This window comes from Schistocerca gregaria, chromosome 2 (assembly GCF_023897955.1).
Source record: "Schistocerca gregaria isolate iqSchGreg1 chromosome 2, iqSchGreg1.2, whole genome shotgun sequence".
NCBI lineage: Eukaryota > Metazoa > Arthropoda > Insecta > Orthoptera > Acrididae > Schistocerca > Schistocerca gregaria.
Genome location: NC_064921.1, coordinates 392,308,971 through 392,324,696, shown reverse-complemented (window position 1 = coordinate 392,324,696; position 15,726 = coordinate 392,308,971). Strand labels below are relative to the sequence as shown.

At 46.9% G+C, this 15,726-nt stretch overlaps 1 protein-coding gene across 4 annotated transcripts in view; it reads left to right on the top strand.

Annotated features, from left to right (window-relative positions):
* LOC126321732 (protein regulator of cytokinesis 1-like) overlaps nt 1-15,726 on the top strand; it is a 208,369-nt gene that overhangs the window by 13,989 nt on the left and 178,654 nt on the right. The gene's annotated exons all lie outside the window — the stretch shown is intronic.

Genomic DNA, 15,726 nt, shown 5'->3' with positions numbered 1-15,726 from the left:
TAGTAAACTCTATTCTGTAAACTTCAAACACTTTGAGAGTCTCCTCTCTATCAGCTAGTAATGTTGCTTCTATCTGTAGACCCACAGTGCTTTGTACAATTTTACTGGGAGATGATGATGTAACACTGAATTGATGGTTCCCATGTAGAAGAAGGGAGTGGTGATATTCGTTACACACATTGTTTTCTTGAAGTTGGCCTCCCAAATATGCAGAAGAGCCAAAGAAACTGGTACACCTGCCTAACGTTGAGTATGGCCGCCGCAAGCATGCAGAAGTGCCACAACACAACATGGCATGGACTTGACTAGTGTCTGAAGTAGCACCGGAAGGAATTGACACTACCAGTTCTGCAGAGCTGTCTGTAAATCTGTAAGAGTACGAGGGAGTGGAGTTCTCTTCTGAACAGTACTTTGCAAGGCATCCCAGACATGCTCAATAATGTTCATGCCTGGGGAGTTTGGTGGCCAGTGGAAGTGTTTGTATTGAAAAGAGTGTTCCTGGAGCCGCTCTAGCAACTCTGGACATGTTGCTGTCGTGTTGTTCTGCTGAAATTGCCCCAGTCCATCGCAGTGCACAATGGAAATGAATGGATGCAGGTGATCAGACAGGATGCTTATCTAAATGTCATCTGTCAGTGTCGTATCTAGGTCTATCAGGGGTTCCATATCACTCCACCTGCACACACCCCCACCATTACAAAGCCTGTACCAGCTTGGACAGTTCCCTGCTGATGTGCAAGGTCCATGGATCCATGTGGTTGTCTCCATACCTCTAAACATCCATCAGCTCGATACAATTTGAAATGAGACTTGTCCAACCAGGCAACATGTTTCCAGTCATCAACAGTCCAATGTCGGTGTTGATGGGCCCAGGCGAGTTGTAAAGCTTTGTGTCATGCAGTCATCAAGGGTACACGAGTGGGCCTTTGGCTCCGAAAGCCCATATCGATGATGTTTCGTTGAATGGTTCACACGCTGACATGTGTTGATGGCTAGCATTGAAATCTGCTGCAATTTGTGGAAGGGTTCCACTTCTGTCACACTGAACAATTCTCTTCAGTTGTCGTTGGTCCCGTTCTTGCAGAATCTTTTTCCGGCCGCAGCGATGTCGGCGATTTGATGTTTCACCAGATTCCTGATATTCACGTAATGTGAAATGGTCATATGGGACCCACTTCATCGTTATCTCAGAGATGCTGTATCCCATCACTCATGCGTCTACTATAATACCACATTCATACTCAATCAACTCTTGATAACCTGCCATTGTAGTGACAGTAACTGATCCAACAACTGCACCTGACACTTGTCTTATATAGGCATTGTACCATGTTCTGCCTGTTTGCATCTCTGTGTATTTGAATACACATGCCTATGCCAGTTTCTTTGGCACTTCAGTGTATAATAAACAATCAAAATAGGGGTTAAAACACTCGATCTTTGATGTGGTGGGTGGTGGTAGGTCTTTGATTTAAAGTTTTGATTTTGGGGAAGGACCTTTTCTTTCTGCGTGATCTTAAACGAATAGTAATCGGCTTATGCTGTCTCTCCTGTAGTGAACTCTGTGTATCTTCCTTCTGAATGAGTTTCCTTCTGAAGTGCATAATATAAACAGTGGTGCACTACAGTTGTCAGCAGAAAGTTAACTTACTTGTGTCTCTTGGAGGCTGTTGAGCCTGAATTTGGAAATCTTGAGGTGGTCAGAGTAGCTATTGAAAGGATATAGGTGCACTTGATGCGAGGTAACTATTGGGGCAGAGCTTAGAATCTTGTAGTAGCCATGGCAGTCCATTACACCAATGTGTGAGGTATGAATCAGCCAGGTTGTCTTCACGTGGATAGTGGTTCTACCAAAATGCAGAGGTGGATGATTCTGTAATGTTGTTGCACACAAACATTTTCCAAATCGTGGGATCACTCTCAATCTGTCAGAGGGCAAGGACTGAATCGGTGCAGAATGTTGATCTTCAGAGCTTGGAAGTAATGATCTTGCAATAGTAGTATAGCTGTCTCTCCCATGTTAATTCTCTTTACAGGTGTTTATCGGCTCTTTGTACAAACTAGTTAGGGACAGTTATATGTAAAAGTTATGTATAAGGCAGCACCAAATGCTCACTCTGAGGCTTCACAGAAAACATGAATATGAGGACTCTCACCCTCTGTTGCTCGGATCCACTTCGGAATAATAGTGTTAGATGGCTCAGACAAGGTTAACATCCAGGTGGGCCATCTGACATCTATACTCGGAGGCTAGAGTTCTGTCCCTGCCTAGTCCAAGCAGCTGAGTGTCTTGAAATATAATTTATCCTACAATAGGCACTGGTTACATTAATCTCGTAGGTTTTTAGAGGCCTCTGGTGGCTTGTAATAAACAAATTTCTGTTGTTAAAATATTACATATTGATCTATTTTTGTTTTGAGGTAGTTGTTGCTGACTCACTGAAAATCTATTATCTTCAGAATTCCACAACTCTCAAAGTACAATGATGTTTGTTTATATACTCCCCCTGCTGCCTTCCAGGTTAGAAATAACTGCCTCAAATTAGTGACACACTTATACAGAGGCCATTGTGTTTGCGTTTTTAGTCAAGACAACTTATAGTATTGTGAGACCAGGCTGCCTTATGTTCAAGTTCCTGCACTAAGGCCAACCATATACAGGGTGCCACATTTATCTTGACCTCCGTAAATAACTGTTTGTCCAGATGCAAATTACAAAATGTTTCAAGCAAATGTCCTTTAGCTGTCAGGGGTCATCAATCAGCATGATTGCCAGCGTTGTAACTTTGTTTTTTACAAAGTTATGAACAGCGGCATGACTTTTTTAAATGGCACCCTGTATTTTTTTATTTGGCAATTCATTTCCTCTCCTAAAGACCTATTCAAAAATGTATCACAGTGTACCATTCACTGAAACACAACATTATTAATTACATAACACAACATTGACTTTGAGCCTGTGCAGGATACCTTCATTTCAAAACACGATGTGCATGCAAGGCATTAGTGTTGACATCACATAAGCATTCTTGTTCTTAGCGGCACTTTTGGGAGATTTTAATGCCCATAACCCCTTGTGGTGTGGCACCATGCTTACTGACCAAGGCAGAGATGTCGAAACTGTACCGTCTCAGTTTGACCTCTGCCTCTTAAATATTGAGGCCGCCACAAATTTCACTGTGGCTTGAGGTAGTTACTTGGCCATTGATTTATCAATTTGCAGCCCAGTACTTCTCCCATCTATTCACTGGAGAGCACATGATGACCTGTGTGGTAGTGACCACTTTCCCATCTTCCTGTCACTGCCCCGGTGTCAAGCCCACAGACACCTGCCCAGATGGACTTTAAACAAGGCAGACGGGGAAACTTTCACCTCTGCTGTCATTGTTGAATCTCCCCCACATGGGAAAATCAGTGTGATGGTTGAGCAGGTGACTACAACAATCGTTTCTGTGGCAGAAAACATGAGCCCTCGCTCTTTAGGGTGCCCCCAGTGAAAGACAGTCTCTTTGATGGTCGCCGGAAGTCGCTGAAGCAATTAAGGAGTGTCGACGAGCTCTACACTGGCGTTAAGTGGCATCCTTACCTGGAGCATCTCATAGCATTTAAATGCTCTGTGCTTGTGTTCGCCATCTTATCAAATGACGAAAGCAGGAGTGTTGGGCGAGATGTGTCTCAACCATTGGGTGCCATACGTCACCTTCCAAAGTCTGGGCAAAGATCAAACGTCTTTTCGGGTACCAGACCCCAACAGGTGTTCCCAGTGTTAATATAAATGGCGTGTTATCTACCGACGCAAATGCGATTGCCGAACTTTTTTTTTGTCTGTAGTACTGTTGGTTTCCTTCTGTCATTCTTTTGGTTCTTCCTTTCTCTTGTTATCTTAAACCAACCACCTGTCATCTCTTGTAGTAGTGAAGACGCGGATTCTTCCATGGGAATCAGTTCTACATTATTGTTTATAGTATACCTAATATTAAAATGTTGTAAGCATAGCTCAGGTCATTATTTCACAATAGTCTTATCCACTGTAGCAAAACACCTTTCAGTATTACGAAAATTGTTAGTAGCACTTAGTGGATTTCTGAGAGAGGCTGACTATTGGTCCTGGTCTTCAGGCATGTAAAAGACACTTTTCCATTCGTTAATCTTTCTCGATCAATCTTGATTGTAAATCCCATATGTTATGAACAGTGTTGTCATTGGACACTTCAAAAGCTATATTAATGAGCTTAGTGTAGGTGTACTTCGACTCCTGGGTGGGTTCCACCAGAGTTGAGGGAACAATGGTAGAGACTGATTGGCAACGTGTCGTCCACTGTCTCCCAGCAATGGTCTCTTCTTGTTATCTAACTCTGCTTACAACCACCCAATACCTTCATTTGTTCATTTCCTATCATTTCACATGTACCCAGTACCATACCTGCCACAGTGGACCCTTGTTCTATCTTTTGCACCAGCTCTGAAAGGTATCCCTTTACCTGCCTAAAACCCAGTCCCACATCATGTTCCTTAAATGCTCAGGATTGCCACAGGTTCTGGAAATCAGGGAATTTCAAACATGCCAGGAAAATTTGAAGAAAAAAAAAACTGGAAAAATCTCGTTTTTATCGCAGTAGGTGAAATGGTTTGTTTACTGAGGTGCCATACATCGTCACTGACTGGGTGCAGCTGAGCATTTGCACCTCTTCCCTGTTCCCTCATTACTACTACTTCTCTCCTTCCTGCCACTCCCTTCAGCTTGCAGTCGGCGCTGCAACCACTTCTTGCCACTAGCCCAGCAGCAGCCAATGAGAGGCAAGGAGGCATGAGGAGTGGTTTGTCTGGATCTGATCCTCAGGGACTGTAGACGCAGCAGCCAAGATGGTGGTCATATGTGTGTGAATGTGTGTGTGCTCCCATTTTCTGACAAAAGCTGTGGCTGAAAATTTAGTTGTGAGTGTGATTGTCTTTTCTACATGCCTGTCCGGGGGTCAGCAATCATCTTTACAGTGAGTTGATACCTATTCTCATTATTATTAATTCCCAAAGTATTTGAACACATCATCTGTTGCATGGATTGATCACCATGGTCTCATTTCATCAGCATGCTATCTGTAGCTCCTGAATAGCTGGCCACACGAGTGTATTTCCAGGACGGGTCAAAACCGGAGGCCATTCCTGCAGGTATCTGTAATGGATTTGGTCTGCCGATCGGATCTGTCTCACCAATCCACTCGTAGGCCGGGTCTCTCTGTGTGTGGCATAATGCAGCTTATTTTCATGGTTTATCCGTGGACCCAGGACTGTGGTACTCCTCAGCCTCAAAGGCCATGGGTAATGGATTTCATTGTTACAGTGTGGCATTTTATAGACATTTTATTTGTTCTAGTACACTTCAGGCACTTCAGAAGTAGTTTATATGTTAAAAAGTATGGACGATAAGAAGAAGAAATTTGTGTCAGGTGCTGGTGGTTTGTACGCTATACACCTATACACTCATATTTCTTGAAAGAACAATCACAAAATACATGTAAAATAACATATGTACAACAGTGGGTAATAACAGATAATAACAAACATAGTAGAACCAACCCTTTATTGGTGGTCACCTACATTGTTGGTTTACACAATTCTTCCCCACCGTAAACACTTCTTTCAAGAGGCCTACTTTTTTCGAAAGTTTTTTCCGAAATCAGTGAAGGTATTTTAAATCTGTTTTGTGACTCCAAGGAAATGCATATTTTTGGCACCAAATTTTATTTCCATAAAACATCAGTGGTCTTTATGAAACACATATCATTTGGCTTGCTTTCTCCATCTAAAAACAGTTCATTGCAAAAGATGTTGATGTTAGTACTATAGATTTTTGCTCAAATCAGGAACAGCCATCTGCTTGCAAGTTTTTTTCAGATGTTTCCTAGTTTGCACTATTGTTTCTTGTACCATAGTTGCAGACACATTATCCACTTACATCTTAACTTACCCTTGAGATCTCAAAATTGGTAAGGGAAAATGCTAAAACTTGTCTGGAAATCAGGGAAATAATGGGTAATTTCACTTGGAGAAACTTGTGGCAACCCTGATGCTGCCGAAGCCATTGATCCCCCACCCCACCTGCTTATTCATAAAAATGCATTTCTCTAAATCCTACCCCTCCTTTCACAATGACCTTCACCTTTTCAGATTCCACCCACAAACCCTCAAAAACCTGGATCTGCAAAATCAAATATACATGAAACAGGCACCCCAGAACCACTTCTGCTCCCTCTGCAAGATACTGCACTCCAGCACTTGAAAGAAAATTCCAGGCATCATAAGTTATGCAGCCTGCTGACATCGTACTGCCAACTTGGGGCACCACTATCCAATCTCTATACTGCTCACAGTGTTCCTCCTCATCAACCCTCCATAGCACCCAGACCCTGCCTATCTGATCTTTCCAACGTGGACATCCCGCCTAAACTCCCTTCCAGCATCACGCTAAATCCAGGGCACTTGTTTACCTTTCCACCAAACCCCTCAGCCTTACAGAAGTTTCAATTCTATCCAAAGGCCTCGCCTTCAGCTCTACACCAAAATCTAGGTGTTGGGCTTGTCAGATACCTACTCTCCTCCTTCCGATCTCTGCAGTGGAAACAGTTCTTCACCACCAATACTTCCAATGAAAGCAAACCTAACCCCAACATTGAACACTGCCTGTGCCATTTTCACACCACTGTCCAATGGTTATCCTCTTGTCCCCCCTCCCCGTCCCCTTGCCCCCTCTCCCCACCCACCAAGCTCACTCCCTCACTCACAACCACCCTTTGACAAAGCAAGCTGGGGAATTTTTACTTTCAGTCTTGTTTTTTTACATCTACCTCCTTAAAATTCATTTTTCCATTTTTGAATTAATTACCATTAACACGCGTAAGTATAATCTGCATTTTCATAAAAGAGGAAGGTTGGCCTTCAGTTCTAAAGAATATAACACCAGATATAATTTTGTGCTTCATTTTATGTATGCAATTGATTTTCTAATTTATTTAAACTATTCCTAGTTAGTATGTTTTGTTATCTGGTGAAATCAGTAATTGTTTTGTAACTTAAATTCTGTTGTTGCCTTATAAATAAATATAAATTCTGTACTGATTATAAACATTTGGAGATGCAACTAATAGTATTCTTAAAGGATCTATTTGGCTCTATTTGAAAACAAGTTAGCAAATCCAGCTCTTAATTAATTCCAAAGTAACAGTTTTGTCAAAAGTATTGTTTGTGTAACGATATCTGTTAATTTCATCATTTAAACAAATAATCCGCCCTAACTCTTGTAGTAGAAGAAACTTAAAAAGAACTAATTTTTCAATGTTTTCAGTTAATCGAATGAGTTAAGTTTTAATTGTGATTTCTGTAAATTTAACTTCAAACAATGTGTAGTTTCAGTACATGACTTTGTGATCTACTGAAGCTCTCATTGGATGTGTTTACTTGAGCGATGACTTACGTGATGTCTTGACCATCTTTACCCTTGGGGCATCGACAATGGCTTGTACTTTCCCACTGAAAGAACTGCCTGTCTGGACCACTGGCAGCGTAAGGAGTTTCTTCCACTGCCCTTACGTCTTGCTTCAGTAGCTCTTCCATTTGTCAAAACCACAAGATTCATGGGGCTCACGCTAGATAGGAAACTTTGAAGGGACTCCCACATATTTTATCTGGCAGCACACTGTACCCAATCTCAAAACATCCTATGTGTTGTAAACGATGTTTCATGGGGAGCGGATTGGAAAATACTTCTCCACTTATACCAGTCCCATGTCTGATCAAAAAATGGACTATAGTTGTCTCATTTACTCATCCGCTTGACCACCATTTTACCCCGTCTCAACATAATCGATCATTGAGGCATACATTTGGCCTTTGGAGCTGTCTTCATTAGCCCAGTTATGAGTATGCAGACACTATTGAACTACTGCTGTCATACTGGCATGATGTTCTTGTCAACAGATATGTGTGCCACCTGCCCTCCATCCTGTTTGTCCTTTTTTGATGACTCCCTTGACCGCCAATACCAGGTAAACGCAACTTCTTTGTTTCCTCCTGGAGTTTGCTTTCAAATACTGCTTCAGCAGCTTAACCTTAAGTTACCTGCCATGTTGCAGATAGGTGAGAATCCTTGACTGTCTTTGCTTCATGCTGAGGCCCATGTTCATCTTGAACTTAGTTCATTTCCCAAGGACACAACTCTAGATTCGAACTATTGTTAAGTTTCTTGAACTTTTCACACAACTTGGAGATGACACCTTAGTCTACACTGGTGGCTCTAAACTGGCTGTGCTGTCAGGTGCACCTTTGTCATTGGTAACACACGTTTTAGATATTGTCTTCTAGACTAATGCTCAATTTTTATTGCAGAACTTTATGCCCCCTTATCAAGTCACCCAGTATGTCTGACGACACAGGCTTCTCAGTTGGGTATTATGTTCTGATTCATTTAGTGCCCTCCAGAGCTTCTGTGTACTGTACACATACCACCATTTAGTACAACGAATCCATGAATGCCTCCATTCGCTCATTGATGATGGAGCCAACAAGATGTTCGTGTGGGTTCCTGGTCATTTCGGAGTGTTGGGCAATGAAGGTACCAATGCTGCTGCCAAGGCTGCAGTTAGACTATCTTGGCCTTTTAGCTGTTCTATCCCTTCAGATGGTCTGTGTGTTGTCACAATGTTGAAACATTTTGTCCCTCTGTCATGAGCACTGGTATTATCTCCCCCCTGCGGGTTCGGGGGTTCGAATAGGCCCGCGGTATTCCTGCCTGTCGTAAGAGGCGACTAAAAGGAGTCTCAAACTTTTCAGCCTTATATGACGGTCCCCTGTTGGGTTTGACCTCCAACTCTCAAAATTTTCCGAAGAGCGAGCCGATTGGGGAAGGGCGCCTTACTTGGTGCATTGTGTCCATCTTACGATCAGACTTTTCGCCAGCTTATACACCGCTGAATTGCAGTCCTGTCCACTCTCCATCTCTTGGGCATGACTCTGTTTCTGCGTTCAGATTATACCTTGCACTGTGCAGTGACGGCGACTATGGACCACATGTTACCTAACATCCAGCATGGTAGCCAGTCTGTTGTGGTGGGGCCGCCATGTACCCTGTTGGTTGTAGCCCCCTGACAACACAGGGATCGCTCTACTGATGCCTGCGCCGTTGACTCCCCACGTATGCCAAGGAGTAGATGCCTATCCTCCTGGGGTATCGGGACTCCCGGCAACGGCCATCCTGCCAGGTGGCTCTTGCCGTGGCTGGGTGGCGCCCGTGGGGAAGGCCCTTGGTCGGAGTAGGTGGCATCAGGGCGGATGACCCGCAATGAAGCGTGGTACATCGTCTCTCGCTGGTGGCCAGCCGCCAGCAGTCTCTAAGCGTTCTCGTGCTCAGTTTAACGCTCAGAAGTACGATCCGGAAACGTTCCCCTCCCTGGCCACACCGTGGGAGGAACGTAAGTCTCAGGATGGCAGTAGCAGTTATTCGCCCCGCTTCTTAGTTTGTACGAGGGCTGATGGGGAGTCTTCTCTCTCCACAAAGCCGCTGTTCTTCGTCGAGCATTTAGAGGATAAGTTTGGGGAGGTGCAGGGCTTGTCAAAAATGTGCTCTGGGTCAGTCCTGATACAAACGGCATCCTCTGCCCAGTCACGATGGTTACTCGCTTGTGACAAGTTGGGGGATGTTGCCGTTACGATCACACCCCATAAGAGTTTAAATATGGTCCAGGGAGTTATTTACCATAGGGATCTTCTTTTGCAATCTGATGTAGAGCTGCGCACCAATTTAGAGCGTCGAGGTGTACATTTCGTCCGGTGCGTTCATCGGGGTCCGAAGGAAAATCAGATTGCTACCAGTGCCTTCATCTTGGCCTTCGAAGGGGATACCTTACCGGAAAAGGTCAAGGTGATAGTCTACCAATGTGACGTTAAGCCCTATATCCCTCCCCCGATGCGGTGCTTTAAGTGCTGGAAGTTCGGCCATACGTCTTCTCGCTGCACTTCCAGCCTCACATGTCGAGATTGCGGACGCCCATCACATCCCAATACTCCATGTGCCCCGCCTCCCATCTGTGTCAGCTGCGGGGAGCACCATTCACCTTGCTCGCCAAACTGCCAAATTTTCCTGAAAGAGCGTAAAATCATGGAATACAAGACCCTGGACCGACTAACCTATACTGAGGCCAAAAGGAAATACGACCGACTCCATCCTGTGAGAATGACGTCTTCCTACGCTGCTGCTACAACACCTGTGCTAGCCCCGTCTGTTTCTCAAATTGTGGCCGGATCGACGAGTAGTACAACTCCTCCTGCCCCTTTGCCAGTGGGGGGCTCTACCCACCGGGTTGCTCCTGCGCCACCTACCTCAGGAGCAGCACCATCCCACTCATCGGGGACGTCCGTCCCCACTTCTAAGCCTTAGAAGTGTCCAACTTCTTCGGCTTCTTACGCTCGCAAGGGGTCCCTTGGGTCCCTCCCTTCCCAGGTTTCCGCCAGCGAGAAGCCTGACGACCGACAGTGGCATAAGTGCCCGCAATCGGCTGGTCGTAGGGCTTCACGATCCTCCTCCGTCCCGGAGACTGAATCGGTGAAGCCCTCCCAGCCGGTGCGACCCAAGGAATGGCGTGAGAAACCCAAGAAGAGCTCTCAGCCCAAGGAACTCGCGGTGGCAGCCATCCCACCGCAACCTTCCAGCTCTGCGTCTGAGAATGCGGTGGAGATTCTGGCGTCCGCTGAGGACCTCGATCTTGCCGGTCCATCAGAGGCCATGGAAAGCACTATCACAGGTGCTAAATCGGAGGCAGCAGGTGACCCAGTGGCGTAATCTCCCTTCCCAGTCCCATCACGCCTTTCTCAGCCATGGACAACACCATCCTCCAGTGGAACTGCAGCGGTTTCTTCCACCATCTAGCTGAGCTCCGCCAACTTATCAGCCTTCACCCTTTCCTCTGCATTGCTCTGCAGGAAACTTGGTTTCCGGCAATGCGAACCCCCGCCCTCCGTGGCTACCGGGGTTATTATAAGAACCGGGCAGCTTATGAAAGGGTATCTGGTGGCGTCTGCATATATGTCCTGAACTCTTTTCACAGCGAGTCTGTACCTCTCCAAACACCTTTAGAGGCTGTCGCTGTTCAGGTGTGGACGCCACAGGCTGTTATCGTCTGCAGTCTTTACCTTCCACCGGATGGTGATGTCGCACAGCATGTCCTGGCTGCTCTGATAGCCCAATTGCCGCCACCTTTCTTGTTACTGGGCGACTTTAACACCCATAACCATCTGTGGGGAGGGTCGGTGGCAACAGGTCAAGGCGCCATCGTTGAGCATTTATTGGCGCAGCTCGATCTCTCGATATTAAATGATGGTGCCTTCACACACTTCAGTGTGGCGCATGGCACATACTCCGCCATTGACCCTTCGATCTGTAGCCCTAGCCTCTTACTGTCTGTCCAATGGAGAGTGCATGACGACCTTTGTGGTAGTGACCACTTTGTGATCTTTCTGTCACTACCACAGCGTCAGTCTTCTGGGCACCCTAGCAGATGGGCTCTGAATAAGGCTAAGTGGGACTTGTTCTCCTCCACTGCCGCTATTGAGCCTCTCTCTAACGATGACATTGATGCTGTGATTCAATCGGTCACCACCGGCATCGTTACTGCTGCCGAATCTGCCATTCCCCGTTCTTCTGGGTCCCCTCAGCGGCAGACTGTGCCTTGGTGGTCACCTGAGATCACTGAAGCGATTAAAACTCGCTGGCGGGCGCTCCAGCGTTACAAGCAATATCCCTCAATCGAATGCCTTATCGCCTTCAAACGGCATCAAATGCGCGAGCCCGCCGCATTATCCGCCAACGCAAGCAGGAGTGCTGGGAGCGGTATGTGACCACCATTGGCCTCCATGTCACTCCATCGCAGGTCTGGGCCAAGATTCGCCGCCTCTATGGCTATCGGACCCCTGTCAGCGTCCCTGCGCTCTCACTGAATGGAGCAGTTTGTACTGACTCCGACGTCATTGCAAACCGCTTGGCAGAGCACTTTGCTCTAAATGCCGCTTCTGCCAACTACCCCTTAGGCTTCCGCTCCATTAAAGAGCGGATAGAACGTCGGAGTCTTTCTTTTCGCACCCACCATCCTGAATTGTACAATGTTCCATTCAGTGAGTGGGAATTCCGCAGTGCCCTCGCCACTTGTCCTGATACCGCTCCTGGCCCAGGTAGTATCCACTCTCAGATGCTGAAACACCTTTCAGTGGACTGCCAGCGACACCTCCTCGACCTTTACAACCGCATTTGGGTCGAGGGTGAGTTTCCGTCGCAATGGCGGGAAAGTCTTTTTGTCCCCATTCTGAAACCGGGGAAGAACCCTTTGGAGGTGGACAGCTACCGTCCCATTAGCCTCACCAACGTTCTTTGCAAGTTGCTTGAACGGATGGTGAGCCGGCGCTTGAATTGGATACTGGAGTCTCGGGGCCTTCTGGCTCCGTCTCAGGGTGGGTTCCGTAAAGGCTGCTCCGTCGCCGACAATCTGGTGAACCTGGAGTCGGCCATCCGTACTGCCTTTGCCCGCCGTCAGCATCTGGTCGCTGTCTTTTTCGACATGCGGAAGGCGTATGATACGACATGGCGTCATCTCATCCTTTCTATGCTTCATGGATGGGGCCTTCGTGGCCCTCTGCCGATCTATATCCACAATTTTCTGTCGTATCGTACCTTCCGCGTGCACGTCGCAGCCTCATATAGTTCCTCCCAAGTCCAGGAGAACGGTGTGCCACAGGGTTCTGTTCTAAGTGTGTGTCTGTTTTTAATAGCCATTAACGGGCTCGCTGCGGCCGTGGGAAATTCTGTCTCCGCTTCACTGTATGCTGACGACTTCTGCCTTTACTAGAGCTCTATTGGCATTGCAGCTGCTGAACGTCAGCTACAGGGCGCAATCCACAAGGCACAGTCTTGGGCTGTAGCGCATGGTTTTCAGTTTTCGGCAGCCAAGACCTGCGTTATGCATTTCTGCCAGCAACGCACTGTTCACCTGGAGCCGCGGCTTTATCTTGACGGCGAGCTTCTTTCAGTGGTGGAGTCACATAGGTTTTTGGGGGTGGTTTTTGATGCCCGGTTGACTTGGCTGCCTCATATTCGGCAGCTTAAACAGGCGTGTTGGCGGCATCTAAACGCTATGCGATACCTGAGCCACACCGGGTGGGGCGCCGACCGATCTACTCTACTACGGCTTTACCAGGCGTTGATCCAGTCCCGTCTGGACTATGGGAGTCTGGCTTATGGCTCAGCATCCCCATCTGCATTGCGGCTGCTGGACCCAATCCTTCACAGCGGGATACGCCTTGCCACTGGTGCCTTCCGGACCAGCCCTGTGGACAGCATACTTGTGGAGGCAGGTGTCCCTCCACTGCGGTTACGACGCCAACAATTACTGGCTGCTTATTCTGCCCATGTTTTTAGCTCGCCCGGGCATCCAAATTATCGTGTCGTGTTCCCGCAGTCAGTCGTCCGTCTGCCAGAACGTCGGCCCGATCGCCGTACGCGTCAAACAGCTTCTCTACGGGCTTGAGTGTTTCCCTGTACCACCTCCTTTCCGGGCCCCTCTGCGTACATCCCCATGGTGTGTGCCTCGCCCTTGCCTTCGGCTCGACTTGGCACAGGGCCCGAAGGACTCAGTCCCTCCGGTGGCCTTACGACGCTGCTTTTATTCCATCCTGGCCACGTATCAGGGCTCTGGGGTTGTCTATACCAACGGTTCGATGGTTGCTGGTTGTGTCGGTTATGCACTAACTCTAGGGGACCATTCTGAACAACGTTCGTTGCCGGCTGGCTGCAGTGTTTACACTGCTGAGCTGGTCGCCATCTTTCGTGCCCTAGAGTATATCCACTCCTGCTCAGGTGAGTCCTTCGTTATCTGTAGCGATTCCCTGAGCGGTTTACGAGCTCTCGACCAGTGTTTCCCTCATTCTCGTCTGGTGATGGCTATCCAGGAGTCCCTGCATACTCTTGCCCGTTGCGGCAGATCTGTAGTCTTCGTTTGGACCCCGGGCCATGTTGGGATACCCGGAAATGAAACTGTTGACCGCCAGGCGAAAGAGGCCACTAGTGCATCATCTCTGGAGATTGGCCTCCCGGCGACTGATTTGTGGGCACTATTACGCCGCAAAGTTTTCGATTTATGGGACACTGATTGGCGCAACCTGCCCGTGCCAAACAAACTCCGCCGTATCAAGGAGACGACTACTGTGTGGCGGTCATCCATGCGAGCCAACCGCAGGGAATCAGTCGTCCTTTGTCGACTCCGCATTGGCCACACCCGACTCACGCACAGTTACTTACTGTGTCGTGAGGATCCCCCTCTTTGTCGTTGTGGGGCGTCCTTGACGGTGGTCCATATTCTGTTGGAGTGCGCCCTTTTAACTGTGCTCAGGCAAACTTTTGCGCTGCCTGATACGCTCTCTGCGCTTTTATCTGACGACTCTTCCATAGTGGACATAGTTCTACGTTTTATTCGGGCAGGGGGATTTTATTGCTTAATGTAAGTGTGTGTTTTTGTGTTGATTCTGGCCTATGGCCTACGATTTTTCAGATTTTTTTTTCTTTTTTTCATGTGTTTCTCGGTGGTTGGCTTTTCCCCTTTTGTTTGTATGGTCGGCCAACCACCGTCACACTCTGTGTGATTTTAGTTCGTCTTGTCTGGTCTTTGTCTACGTTTCTCTTGTTCTGTGTCGTCTGTCTTATCGTCTGTTGATCGTTTTTATCCTCTGTGAGTGTTTTTAGTATTTGGAAAAAGGGACCGATGACCATAGCAGTCTGGTCCCTTTAATCCCCACAAACCAACCAACTGGTATTATCTATGTAGCAACTAACCCAGGGAAATTAAAAATCTCCCAATAGCTTGGACGACTTCCTCTCAACCCTCTTGTTATGAGGAGACACTTTTAGCTTGGCTACATATTGGGGACTGTCGCTTCAGTCACCATCATTTGCCAAGTGGAGACCCTGCACCACTCTGTGTTTACTGCAACAACCAATGGTAGTGCACAGTTTTCTGACCCAATGCCGATTTTATAACCATGTAAATTTTAATGTATGTTTGCCACTATCAGACATTTTATTAGCAGATGCAGCACAAGCTGTAGATTATGTTTACTTTTATTTGTCATAGTAATACAGCAAAGGACATTTAATTTTCAACAATTTGAGCATCCCTCTCAAAGGGGAATGGATTGTTTTTAGTATCCCTGTACTAAATTCAAATAGGCTCTGAGTATTATTGATTTCAACTTCATCCGGTAATTGCCTTTTTTAAGCTATGACATGGGAGCTTATGATCTCAGCTGTTTTGCACCCTAAACAACAATCACCACCACCACCACCACCAACTCCTCTGCTTCTTCCACAGCCTGGTGATGCCGTGCTTGTCAGCCCTGCCCTGCTATTCCTAGTCCCTGCATACTCCACCAGGTGGCACTGATTCTTTTCCTCCCACCTGTACCCTGCTATCCCTCCCCCTTCCCAGCCCCCACCCCAGATTGTTGCTACCATTCAATACATTTCTGTTACAGTCTGGCCAGAGGTAGCACTCGCGTGTGTAAGGTATGCTTGCCTGACTGAACGTGTGCATGTTTCTCTTTTCTAAAGAAGGTATTGGCCAGGAGCCTATAGATAACAATCTTATCATGATGCCTGTTTGCAACTCTACATGTCACTGTTGCAGTGAGTAGCAATCT